This window comes from Oryctolagus cuniculus, chromosome 8, assembly GCF_051225735.1.
Source record: "Oryctolagus cuniculus isolate XC-2025 breed Fujian yellow rabbit chromosome 8, ASM5122573v1, whole genome shotgun sequence".
Classification (NCBI taxonomy): domain Eukaryota; kingdom Metazoa; phylum Chordata; class Mammalia; order Lagomorpha; family Leporidae; genus Oryctolagus; species Oryctolagus cuniculus.
In genome coordinates this window covers 137,523,325-137,536,764 of record NC_142874.1, presented here as the reverse complement: position 1 = coordinate 137,536,764, position 13,440 = coordinate 137,523,325, and positions in this window count along the sequence as shown.

Sequence of the window (13,440 nt, the reverse complement as noted above, 5' to 3'; positions counted from 1 at the left end):
GTGGCAGGTGCCTCTTGCGACGCCAGCATTCCGTATTGGAGGCCCACTTGCTCTGTTTCCAATCCGGCTCCCTGCTGATGCTCCTGAGAAGGCAGTGGAAGATGGCCCAAGTATTCCTGACACTCGTGTGAGAGATTTGGGTGGAGTTCTGGGCTCCTGGATTCAGCCTGACTCCTGGATTATGGACTGACTCAGCCCTGACAGTTGTGGGCATTTAGGGGAAAAATTGATGGATGGAAGGCATCTCTCTCTCTCTCTCTCTCTCTCTCTCTCTCTCTGTCCTTTCTCTCTCTCTGTCACTCTGCCTTCCAAATAAATGAATAATGGATCTTAAAAAAGAAAGAAAGAAGCAGGACATCCGAAAGCATCAGCAATCCACCCAGGACTAGAATCGCTCACTGCGTCTGGTCCAGTGAGTTTCTCTTGCCATATTTTGTTAGTACCTTGAACTGTCCAGCTCCGGTGCTCGGATTTAAGTGGTGACGTTGGTAAAGTATTCACCAACAGCTTCTTTACTGTCTCTAAATTTGGCTTTGCTTCACAACCTCCTTCACGAAAGCAGCATGCCCGGGGGCGTTTCCAGTGCGGGAATGCAAGCCGCCCTCATGAAGGAGGTGGAAAGGAAGTGACGTGTGAAGGGGGCCCGGCTCCCCGCCCCTGGCTGCTGTCCATGCTCCATCCTCTCCCTGCCCTGCTGCTCTTTTGCTGCTAAAATTACCCAAGGTCATCTGATAGAGCCGCCTCCAGGAAGAGAGCGTGTCTGCAGGGGAGGGTGCCCCCTGACGTCGCTCCTGAGGGTCTGGGCTCTCTAGGGAGTGGACGCAGATGGCGTGGAGCTGAGCCAGCCTCCCTTCCTCTGTCCCCTTGCCTCTGCCCCTGCGTGGGGACCACCAGAGACCAAGAGATCTCTGTAGCCTCCTCCTCATGCCCACAGGGGGAGCCACTTCTCCATTTATGGACCGAACGCTGATCCCGCAGCTCCCATGGGCTGAAACCTGACCCACAGCGGCTGCTTCCAGAGGTGGAGTTTGTGGGTGATTAGGGTCACACGAGGCTATGAGGGCAGGCAACGGGAGTACATTGCTGGGATGAGGGAAAAGCAAACTTCTACAAAGAGAAGTGGGTGTTTAGCTAGCGGTTACGATGCACTGGTGTAGCTGCCCGCGTTCGGTGACAACCAGGAGGCGGCCTCTCCGCCTCCAGCGCTGCTCCCCCAACCAACCAGTGAGAACCCTGAGGAAGGACCCCTTGTGATGCGGGACAGGCAGGCAGCCACCTACGTCTACAACTGGAGATCACAAGCCCCCATGTAATTCCAGCCTAATTGTCAATTAAAACACCCCATAGGTGCCCGCACTATGGCAAAGTAGTTAAGTCCCTGCCTGAAGCACTGGCATCCCATACAGGTGCCGGTTCAAGTCCCAGCTGCTCCGCTTCCGACCCAGCTCCCTGCTAATGTGCCCGGGGAAGCAGCAGAGGACGGCCCAAGTGCTTGGCCCCTGCACCCATGTGGGAGACCCGGGTGGAGCTCCTGGCCCTTTTCTTCAGTGTGTGAGGCCTGGGACTTAGGAGGGTCTAGAAGCTTCTGCCCTGGCCCTCTGGGGAAGCCAGTGGCCCTGTGGGAAGCCGATGGTCCTGAGGCCACTGTGTAGGGAGGAAGCCCGCCCTGAGTTTCAGTGTGTTTTGTCATACATACAGCACCAAACACGAAAAACCAAGGCTTCTTCAATCGCTGTGTGTTTAGTGTGGCAGGGGAAAGACGAAGGGGGAAAGCAGTGTTTCCTCACACAAGGGACCGAGAACAGCCACAGACAGATGTCTTCCACCCCAAGCCGAGAACGCGTGACACTGGGAGAAGGAATGGAACCAGACAACCAGGGCCTTGCGCTGCCTCTGACGCAGCTGTCCAAACAGCTGAGGCTCGAAAGTGCCCCAGGCACAATGGGGAGTGGGCGATGACCTTGGCTGAAGTGGGCCAGGATGACCAATAAACAGGGCGGAGGAACAGCCATGTCCCAGAAGCCCAGCGCAGCACCGTGGCGCCCCCGCTGCGTGCCAGTGGCTCTGTTCTCTTAAGGTGTGGGCACGGAGGAGCTGCTTGTCACTCAAAATCTAAGCAGGGAAAAACCAAAAAGGCAGCCCATGGACCAGGCCCAAGGGTGTTTCTTTGGGTCTATGGGCACCCCAAGAACCAGGCTGCTCTGGGGAGGAGAAAAGCAATTTGGCATAGTCTCCATGGCATTTTCAAGAAACTGTTTGAAATTTTTTTTCTATTTCCTAAAAGGATTTATTTGAGGGGCCGGTGCCAGGGCACACTAGGTTAATCCTCCACCTGCGGCGCTGGCATCCCATATGGGTGTTGGTTCTAGTCCCAGCTGCTCCTCTTCCAGTCCAGCTCTCTGCTGTGGCCCGGGAGGGCAGTGGAGGATGGCCCAAGTGCTTGGGCCCTGCGCCCGCATGGGAGACCAGGAGGAAGCACCTGGTTCCTGGCTTCAGATCAGCACAGCTTCGGTGATTGCAGCCATTTAGAGAGTGAGCCAATGGAAGGAAGACCTCTCTCTCTCTCTCTCACTGTCTGGAACTCTACCTGTCAAATAAAAAAAATTTATTTGACAGGCAGAGTTACAGAAAGAGAGAGAGAGAGAGAGAGAGAGATGTCTTCCATCCACTGGTTCACTCCCCAAATGGCCACAATGGCCCAGACAAGGTTAGGCCAAAGCCAGGAGCCTAGAACTCCATCCGGACCTCCTACATGGGTGGCAGGGACCCAAGCACTTCAGCCATCCTCTGCTGCTTTCCCAGGCACATTAGCAGGCAGCTGGATCAGAAGTGGAGAAGCTGGGGCTCAAGCTGGTGCCCACATAGGATGCCGGAATCCCAGGCATTGGCTTAACCAGCTGCACCACAATGTTATGTCCATTTTCAAGGACTTTGAAAGGGCTGTTTCAGTCTGGATCAAATACACAAGGGTACATCAAAAGTTCATGGGAGGGCTGGCACTGTGGCACAATGGGTTAAAGCCCCGGCCTGCAGTGCCGGCATCCCATGTGGGCACCAGTTAAGCATCTGCCTCCGGCACTGGCTTCCCATATGGGTGCTGGTTTGAGTCCCAGCTGCTCTACTTCTGGCCCAGTTCTCTGCTGTGGCCTGGGAAAGCAGCAGAAGATGGCCCAAGCCCCTGGGCCCCTGCACCTGCATGGGAGACCTGGAAGAAGCTCCTGGCTCCTGGCTTCTGATCGGCACAGCTCTGGCCATTTCTATCATTTGGGGAGTGAACCAGTGGATGGAAAACCTCTCTTTCTCTCTGGCTCTACCTCTCTCTGTAATTCTTTCAAATAAATAAAATAAATCTTTTTAAAAAGTTAAAAGCTCATGAGAAATGGAGTTAAGAGAAATGAAGATCTTTGTCTCTCTGTCTGTAACTCTACATGTCAAATTGAAAAAAAAATTATTTGAAAGGCAGAGTTACAGAGAGAGGGCAAAAATTTTATTTTGATGCAAATAAATGTTTAAGCCATGCACACAGGGAGTCTTCAAAAGTTCACAGAAAATGTGTATTATGAAAAAAAAGTACATGGATTTTGAAATTCTTGTGCACCAATATAAACTTTTATGTAGTCATTTATTTTGTGAAGCAGAGAGAGAGAGAGAGGGAGAGAGAGAGAAGGTTTCCATCCTTTGAGTCCCTCTTCAAATGCAACAGCTGGGACTGGGCCAGGCTGAAGACAAGAGGCCAGAATTCAACCCAGGTCCCCCTGTGGGTGGCGGGAACGCCGTCACTGAGCCGTCACCACTGCCTTCCATGGTCTGCACGGGCAGGAAGCTGATCAGAAACAGAGCTGGGCATCGGACCCAGGCATTGGGAATGGGTTGTGGGCACTCTAACTAGTGTTCTTAGCAACTAGGCCAAATGCCCGCCCCCAAAAGAAACTTCTTCTAAGTCCATTTTCCCACCGATCTTTTGAAGAACCACTGTAGAGATTCCTGGTGACCCACATGGACTAAGCCCCTGAGGTCAGGCTCATACAAAAGAGACCTGGGTCACGGCCTCCCGGATGAGAGGTGAGAACATCAGGAGGCCCCCTGCCGGACGGTGATGTACTCAGGACCATGGAGCCCGAGCTTCCCACGGCTGCTGTTGTTTCTCTGGGAGTGACCCAGTACATGGTCAGTGTGGGCACGCTGCTGCTCCGGCAGAGCACTGTAACCCTAGCAAAGGAGCTCAGTGTACATACTTGCGCTTTCAAAAAAAGAGAGGGGCTGGCACTGTGGCATAGTAGCTTAAGCGTCTGCCTCTGGTGCCTGCTTCCCATATGGGAGCTGGTTTGAGTCCCAGCTGTTCCACCTCTGGTCCAGCTCCCTGCTGATGGCCTGGGAAAGCAGTGGAAGATGGCCCAAGTGCTTGGGTCCCTGCACCCACGTAGGAGACCCAGAAGAAGTTCCAGGCTCCTGATTTCAGATCGGCACAGCTCCAGCCGTTGTGGCCATCTGGGGAGTGAACCAGCAGATGGAAGACCTCTCTCTGTCTCTCCTTCTCTCTGTGACTCTGCCTCTCAAGTAAATAAATAAATCTTAAAAAAAAGGTGGGGGGGGGGGATGTGATAGTGCAGAATACCATGTAAATACTGGCTTCATCTCACTCAGTTTCCCTTCCTCCTTCTCCCTCCTGCCCTCCACCTCCTCCTCCTTTCAATACGCCAATCAGTCCTTGGCCCAGGATTTGCCTTCTGCTACTTCCCACTGGGTGGCTTTGTCAGCGCCGTCCCATCCACGGGGAATGCGCCGCCCTTCCTTGCTGTGTGGCCAACTCCCTCCTGTTTTCCTGAGCCACTGTAGAGTGTAACCATAAAGATTTATTTTTTTTTTATTTGAATGTCAGAGTTACACAGAGAGAGGGAGAGACAGAGAGGAGAGAGATCTTCCATCTGCTGGTTCACTCCCTAAACAGCCACAACAACCAGGGTAGGGCCAGGCAGTAGCCAGGAGCCAGGAGCTTCATCCAGGTCTCCCACGTGGTGGCAGGGGCCCAAGCACTTGGACCATCTTCCACTGCTTTCCCAGGCACATTAACAGGGAACTGGATCAGAAGTGGAGTAGCCAGGACTTGAACAGGCACTCATATGGGATGCCAGCACTGCAGGCAGTAGCTTAACCCACTATGCCACAGCACTGGGCCTGGAGGGTAGCCATTTTTATAAAGCTGTCCCACCAATGCCCCAGCCCCACTGAGGGCTGTCCCTGCCCTTGGAAGTCCATGCCCACAGCAGTCCTAGAGTGGAAGCCTGCTTTGGCCGTCAGCCAACTAAGCACATCATTCTTCTCACTCTGGAGCTGGCGCGTATGTGTACCAAGACGTAACTTCAAGCTGTTTATTTCTTGTCTCCTGAAGGATGGGAGCACGTGTGTGGCCCCCAATAGGAAGCCCGCAGGCATCTACTGGTTTCTACTCTGTGTAGCAGTTGTCTGCAAAGGAAGCAGTCCGAGAGGCTAGGTCTGGTTTTTAAAGCTTCCATTTGCTAACAAAATGGTTTTTGAGAGTTTTACATTTTTGTCAGAGACAGAGGGGTTCCTGGGAAATAAGATCTTGAGTATTAAGACTGGGGGGAGCGGGCACCGTGGCTCACTTGGTTAATCCCATATGGGCGCCGGGGTCTAGTCCCGGTTGTTCCTCTTCCAGTCCAGCTCTTGGCTGTGGCCTGGGAGTGCAGTGGAGGATGGCCCAAGTGCTTGGGCCCTGCACCCCATGGGAGACCAGGAGAAGCACCTGGCTCCTGGCTTCAGATCAGCGCAGCGCCGGCTGTGGCGGCCATTTGGGGGGTAAACCAACGGAAGGAAGACCTTTCTCTCGGTCTCTCTCACTGTCTAACTCTGCCTGTCAAAAAAAAAAAAAAAAAAAAAGACTGGGGAAGTCTCGTGCACACTAGGGTCCACTGGCCACCCCACATGCGAGCTGTCGAGACACCTAATTCCCGTCGTGCTGCGCCCAGGGTTTCAACCAGAACACTTGCCAGTCCTATTTCCACATAAATTGCTCTTGCACCCTATGAAGTTCAAACAGGCGGTCTCCTAACAAGTTTCACTATCACTTACGTGTGGTAGAGAGGTGTTTGCAAGCCATCTGCAGTAATGATACGTTAGTACCGGAGGTTGTTTTCAATGCACGAGCTGTGAGGAGGAAGATAGAAACGCGCTGGGTTTTCTCCAGCAGGGGTCCAGGAGGGAAGCTGTGGGCAGCAGGCGCGTGCCCTCCCGCACCCAGAGTCCCCTGCGCTCCATCCTGCAGCAGAGAAGTCCAGCACTGCGCACGTACCTCTGTTAGAGCGTTAGAGTGGCAGGGATGGAATCTGGCTCCAGAATGGGTTCCTTTTTTTTTTTTTTTTTTTTAAAGACTGACTGATTCTTATTTATGTGAAAGTCAGGGTGACAGAGATGGAGGGACAGAGAGAGCTGCCACCTGCTGGTTCACTCCCCAGATGACCGCAACAGCTGGATCACAAGCAGGGTAGCCAGGACCTGAACCGGAACTCTGTTATGGGATGTGGGTGTAGCAAGTGGCTTAACCCTCTATGCTACAATGCTGCTCCCTAGAATGTGTTTTAGTTAGAACATAATCCTATTCAGTCTCCACAGGACCTAGCCCTGTCCCTGGCATGAGGTAGATGTTCAATATGTATTTAGGGGCTGGCACTGTGGTATAGCAGGTAAAGCGACCGCCTGCAGCGCCAGCATCCTGGTTTGAGCCCCGGCTGCTCCACTTCCGATCCAGCTCTCTGCTGTGGCCTGGGAAAGCCGAAGCTGGCCCAACTGCTTGGGCCCCTGCACCCACATGGGAGACTTGGAAGAAGCTCCTGGCTCTTGGCCCCTGACCAACCCAGCTCCAGCTATTGTGGCCATTTGAGGAGTGAACCAGTAGATGGAAGACCTCTCTCTCTCTCTCTCTCTCTCTCTCTCTCCTTGTTTCTCCAACTCTGCCATTCAAATAAATAAATAAATAAATAAATCTTTAAAAAAGAAAAAACCATTTGGGTCCCTGCCACCCATGTGGGAGACCTAGATTGAGTTACTGGCTCCAGACTTCAGCCTGGCCAGGTCCCAGATGTTTCAAGCATTTGGAGAATGAATCAGTGACAGGAAGATCTGTTTTGTCTGTCTTTCTGTCTCTTTCTCTCCACCTCCCCCTTTCTGCCTTCAAATACAGTAAAAGTAAATAAATATTTAAAAAAAAACTAAGCCTTTGGGGCTGAAGTTGTGGCATAGGGGGTTAAGCTACCACCTGCAGCACCAGCATCCCATATGGGTACCCATTCAAATCCCAGCTGCTCCTCTTCCGATCCAGCTCTCTGCTGTGGCCTGGGAAAGCAGTGGAGGATGGCCCAAGTGTTTGGGGCCCTGCACCCATGTGGAGACCCGGAAGAAGCTCCTGGCTGCTGGCTTTGGTCTGGCCCAGCTCTGGCCATTGCAGCCATTAGTGGATAGAAGATCTCTCTCTCTCTCTCTCTCTCTCCCCCCTCCCCCCCCTCTCTGTCCCTCCCACTCTGTAACTCTGAACTCTGCCTTTCACATACAATTTTTAGAAATTAATTAATTAGTTTTAAAAAACCAAGTGCCCTGCTTCCCCATGGGCACAATTTTCATGTTCTTTTCTATCACAAAAAGTAACACAAATTAAAAAATCCCAAGTATGCAGGGCGGATGTAGAATCACACAACCCCAAGCACTCTGCAGCAAATATGCACGTTGAGAGATTGTCCTGTGAGGCTCAGACTTCTCGCACCCTGTGAAAATACACGGTTTCTGATGACAGCTTTTCCTAACAAATTACCCTACGGCAAGCAAAGGGAGGGATTCCTCATTCTCCAAGACTTCCAACCCCACTGAAAGCTGGGCCATGCGACTGACAAGCAGCCGCTGCTGGTTCCAGGTGCACAGGTGCCTCTGAAAGTCTCCAATGTCTCGAGCTTCCACAGGGCCGCTCCGCCCCTCCTCTTCAGAGAGAAGCTTGGTGCCCAGCCCCACGACCAGCCTTCCGGCCCTGTCCCCATGCCCACGTCGGGACCTTAGCCAGCAGCCTGGAGCCCGTCACTCAGCAGCTGCTAACACCAGCTTCAGGCACTAGGGTGGTGCTGTCATCTCCAAGAAAAAAGGTCATTAAATTGGGAGTCAAGAGTGAAGCCATTCCTAACCACAGGTCAAGAACATACGAAAGAGCTTCATAAAGTAGAAGGGGGTTTGGGGCCAGTGCTGTGGCATAGCAGGTAAAGCTGCAGCCTGTGGTGTCGGCATCCCATAGGGGTGCTGGTTCAAGTCCTGGCTGCTCCACTTCTGATCAAGCTCCCTGCTGTGGCCTGGGAAAGCAGTGGAGGATGGCCCAAGTCCTTGGGTCCCTGCACCCATGTGGGAGACCCAGAGGAAGTTCTTGGCTCCTGGCTTCAGATCAGCCTAGCTCTGGCCATTGCGGCCACCTGAGGAGTAAACCAGCAGATGGAAGACTTCTCTCTCCCTCCCTCCTTCTCTCTCTCTCTTTCTCTCCTCTCTCTGTGTAACTCTGACTTTCAAATAAATAAAGAAATCTTATATATATATATATATATATATAAAGAGGAGAGGAGAGGAGAGGAGAGGAGAGGAGAGGAGAGGAGAGGAGAGGAGAGGAGAGGAGAGGAGAGGAGAGGAGAGGAGAGGAGAGGAGAGGAGAGGAGAGAAGGCATGATCCAGCCCCTGGGGTCTCCATGCCCAACACCTCCCACCAGCTCCCACCCCCCAACTCTGCAGTGTTGGGGACCAAGTTTCGACTCCCGTTTTGGAGGGGACAAACTGTACCCAAATCCCAGCAGAGCGTGGCTGGGATGGAAGAGCGGGAACCAGAGAGGGGCCGTGAGGCCGGAGCCCGGGGAAGCCAGGGCAGGAGCTTCTCCATCAGCCTGGGCCCCAGCGCCGCCCAGGGCCTCCGCTCAGGTGCCCGGAGCCTCACCGCAGAGGCCAGCGCCCCATCTTGTGTCTCATCCCATCTTTGCACCTCCTCTCAGCGGGCGGCACCCGCGGAGCCGGGCAGCCCGCGCCTCCCGCAGCCCGCCGCTGCCCTCTCGTGGCCGGCGCCGGCCAGGACCTGCTCCAGGCCCAGCGTCGGGGGCGGCTCCTCCTGGCTCCTGGATTTGTTGGTTGAAACAAAATACTCTGACTTCGTGGTTTACAGAACCGCGCGCCTCCCTCCTCTTCTCCCTCCCCACCCGGGTCTTTGCCGAGACCTATTTTATTATAATCTGATTAGCAAAAGAGCACACGCTTATTGTGTACAATGAATTGCATTTTGTTAATGTTCTAATGTATTTCCTCCCCAAGCAATTTTCTTCCTACATATAAGGAAACCCAGTTTTACTTGGGAACAGGGAAAAAAAGTGAACACCATCCTCTCTACAGTAAGAAAATAAAAGTTTTTTTCAAAAAAAGATTTATTTATTTATTTGAAAGTCAGAGTTAACACAGAGAGGAGAGGCAGAGAGAGAGAGAGAGAGAGAGAGATCTTCCATCCGACGATTCACTCCCCAGTTGGCTGCAACGGCCAGAGCTGTGCCAATCCGAAGCCAGGAGCATCTTCTGGGTCTCTCATGTGGGTGCAGGAGCCCAAGGACTTGGGCCATCCTTTACTGCTTTCCCAGGCCATAGCAGAGAGCTGGATCAGAAGTGGAGCAGCGGGGTCTGGAACCGGCGTCCATATGAGATGCAAGCACTCCAGGCCAGGGCGTTAACCACAGCACCACAGTGCCGGCCCTCTGTGAGACCCCAACGGAAAGAAGTGGCCATCGAAGAAGGATGTACTTTTCTGTAAAGGGAGGCGAGAACTTCCACTTTGACTGTGGCCTTGTCTAAATACTGACGGAGTTTGTGGACTCAAAAGGCTTCCATAGCCTAGGCAGCTCATGGCAAAAGTCTTAGGTCACTGATGTCATACATAAGAGTGCTGATTGTTAAATTAACAACAGGAGTCACTGTGCACTAACTCCCCATGCAGGACCTCTGCCCTCAGAGAGTTGGATTACGAGAGTTAACTGTAAAACTAGTTCTCAAATTGTGTGTGTGTGTGTGTGTGTGTGTATGGTTCTCTGTGCACAAAGTTAATTGAAAATGAATCTTAATGGAGAATGAGACTGGGAAGAGGAGAGGGAAGGAGGGGAGGGGTGGGAGTGTGGGTGGGAGGGCGGGTATGGTGGGAAGAATCACTACATTCCTAAAGCTGTACTTATGAAATTTGTATTCCTTAAAAAATAATTAATTAATTTTTAAAGAGATTTATTTTCTTTATTTGAAATGCAGAATTACACACAGAGAGAGACAGAGAGAGAGAGATAAATCTTCCATCTGCTGATTCCCCAAATGGACACAACAGCCAGGACTGGGCCAGGCCAAAGCCAGGGGCTTCATCGGAGTCCCCACCTGGGTACAGGGGCCCAAGGACTTGGGCCATCTTCTATTGCTCTCCCAGGAGCATTAGCAGGGAGCTGGATCAGAAGTGGAGAGGCTGGGACCTGAATTAGCACTGATTTGGGGTGCTGGTGTTGCAGGCGGGAGCCCAGCCCACTGCACCACAATGCTGGCCCCAAAAATCACCTTTTGAATTCCCCGGAGTCTGAAGAACAGCCTCACTTCTTTTCTTAACACGAGGCTGAAAGGCTGGCGCTTTAGACCACAGACTCTCTTAAAATTCGCCTCCAGTTTCAGTGCAATACATTGAGAACACTGCAGCAGGTGCAAATCTCTAGATAGGTGAAATGGAATATTGTCTCATTTTCAACACAGGAAAATAAACTGGCATGTGGGAATCATTTGACAGTCTAAATCCAATTATTGGCATGTACTATCAAGCGTGATTGATGGCATCTGTAAATACTGTGTACTCTCAATGGAATTTCCAAAAAATACACTGTGGGGGCCAGCACTGTGGTGGAGTGAAAAAAGCCCCCTCCTTCAGTGCCGCATCCCATATGGATGCTGGTTCAAGTCCCGGCTGCTCTACTTCCAATCCAGCTCTCTGCTGTGGCCTGGGAAAGCAGTGGACGATGGCCCAAGTCTTGGGTCCCTGCAACCGTATGGGAGACCCAGAAGAAGCTCCTGGCTCCTGGCTTCAGATGGGCTCAGCTGCAGTCGTTGTATCCATGTGGAGAGTGAACCAGCTGATGAACGACCTTTCTCTCTGTCTGCCCCTCTCACTGTCTTTAACTCTATCTCTCAAATAAATAAATAAAATATTAAAAAATGCACTGTATAGGTATTTTGCTTCCTCCCACTGGGGAGCATGTGGAAGCAGAGGCTTCCATCTGGGCACCAGGGGAGGGGTGAGGAATGAGCCCTCAGTTTCCCCAACTTCCTTTCCTCCAGTGTCTTACTGCCTGTGTCCTCTAGATGCGTACAGGGCACTTCAGAAAGCCAGTGGAAAATAGGATTAAAGGGTAAATTAATTTTGATATAAAAATATTCTGAAATCCATGCATACAAGCAGGCTTTTAAAAAGTCATGAAAAATACAAATCAGGATTTAAAAAAATGCAGGAATTTCAAAAATGCTTCCCACCAAAATAAGCTTTTCTTTTCAAACTCTTTTCCACTAACTCTTGGCGGTAACTTCACAGGCAACACAGTATAGGTGTGGGTGTGTGATGAGGTTGAGGCCGGCCCTTTATTTCCCTGGAAGACCCTGCAACCAGGGTATTTCCTGTGGGCTGGGCTTCAGTGCTGAGCAGGGTTTGGGGAGGGACAGGTGAAGGGGACCCTGGGACAGGAGAAGGGGACCCTGGGACAGAGCCTTGATCTCCTTGTCTCTGAGATGTCTTTAGTTCCACAGGCAGGAAGCCCCCCAGCCCCCGCCCCGGACCACCTGTTTGCACCAACCATTTTTTAAACTGTATGTGGACATTCTACCATCAACACAGGAAAATAAAACTTCTTTATCTAAAGACTACCTATGGCGGTTAGGTGATTTGGTGATTTAAATGGCCCATGTGTACATTCAAAATAATGCTATACAAACTTAAACAACGTTGCTCCCCAAATCTATTGTGCATTAAACTTAATTGTTCTGACTGGAGTTCTCTGACCCTTGCTATGACACTGTAAACGTGATAGGCAGCATTCCCTGACTGGCCCCCAATAATCACACTCTTCTCACATGCAAAACACATTCATTCCACCCACCCCAATAGTTCTAAAAGTCTCAATTCATCCCTGCATCGACTTTAAGATCTAAATTCAAAATCTTGTCTAAATCTCATCTGAATGGGTTATGGCAGAAAACCAAGGCCCAATTCATCCTGCGACAATGCCCCCCGTACACACACATACACACACACATGCCAGCTGTGAGCCTATGAAACCAAACCTGTCGTGGGCTTCCAGAATATAAGAGTTATGGGGCTGGTGCTGTGGCGTAGCAGATAAAGCCACCGCCTGCAGTGCCGGCATCCCTTATGGGTGCTGGTTCGAGTCCCAGCTGCTCCACTTCCGATCCAGCTCCCTGCTGGCAGTAGAAAGTAGCCCACATCCTTGGGCCCCTGCACCCACAATGAGAGACCCAGAAGAAGCTCCTGGCTTTGGATTGGCACAGCTCTAACCGTTGGGACCATCTAGGGAGTGAGCCAGTGAATGGAAGCTCACTCTGTGTGTGTGTGTGTGTGTCTGTGTCTGTGTGTCTGTGTGTCTCTCTGCCTCTATGTAGCTCTGCCTTTCAAACAAATAAATACATCTTAAATATATATGAGTGAGACAGGCATGGAATAGACAGGAAAATCAGGAAAGAAGAAAAGGGCAACAGGTCTCTACCAAATCCAAGACCCCTAGGGGGAAGGCTAAATCTAAGGTTCTAGGATAACCTGGACTCCACCTCCTGCTTTGCAGACACATCGAGGGAGAGGTTGGACCCCTGTGGCTCTGGGCTGCCCTGGCCAGTGGCTTAGTTAGGTGTGGTGCACACAGCAGCTCTCACACATTGGACTGAGGGGCCTGCGGCTCTCCAGGCTGGAGCTGCCTGATGGTGGGGGCTGTCTATGGTGGTCCCACCCACCAAAGGCTCCGCCTGTTAACACTATCACACTTATCACACTGGGGATTAAGCTTCAACATGAGCTTTGGAGGAACACAAACTTTCACACCATAGCATTTGAAGCTCTCTCCCTCTTTTTTCTCTATCATTCTGCCTTTTGCAGAAATAAATACATCTTTTAGAAAGACAAACAAAACCAAGTGCTTCCTTAAGAAAGGATACTAGGGGCTGGCGCTGTGGCCTAGCATGTAAAGCCACCACCTGCAATGCCCACATCCCATATGAGCACCGGTTTGAGTCCCGGCTGCTCCACATCCAAGCCAGCTCTCTGCTGTGGCCTGGGAAAGCAGTAGAAGATGGCCCAAGTCCTTGGGCCCCTACACCGGTGTGGGAGACCTTGAAGAAGATCCT